The sequence below is a fragment of the Apis laboriosa genome, unplaced genomic scaffold, assembly GCF_014066325.1.
Source record: "Apis laboriosa isolate Shangri-la unplaced genomic scaffold, ASM1406632v1 scaffold23_cov150, whole genome shotgun sequence".
Lineage (NCBI taxonomy): Eukaryota > Metazoa > Arthropoda > Insecta > Hymenoptera > Apidae > Apis > Apis laboriosa.
In genome coordinates, this window is record NW_025222452.1 from 1,660,660 (window position 1) to 1,660,973 (window position 314).

General features: G+C 38.2%; 1 protein-coding gene across 4 annotated transcripts in view; it reads left to right on the forward strand.

Annotated features, from left to right (window-relative positions):
* Positions 1-314, forward strand: part of LOC122713273 (longitudinals lacking protein) — a 188,725-nt gene that overhangs the window by 177,815 nt on the left and 10,596 nt on the right. The window lies entirely within an intron of this gene.

The window sequence follows — 314 nt, forward strand, 5'->3', positions numbered from 1 at the left end:
AAAAAAAGAAAGAAATGATCGTCCACTTCGCTTGATACATATCGAAAAAAACTCTGTCAGGAACGGAACGTTTCTTCACGAGGGATGCTCTCTTCTTACGTATATTCTTACGTATATACTTTGAATAACAATTTGTTCTTTCGCTTGCCCCTTTAAAGGCCATTTCTGCTCTCTTTTCTTTTCCTCCTCTATTTTTTTAATCGTCTCTCCCCCCTCCCCCCCATTTTTTTATTCTCGAAAACTGCACCCGCAACGATAAATCGCAACTTTCTAGGCCATCGCACAATTTAAAGTTTCCTTTTTCGTTTTGTTAA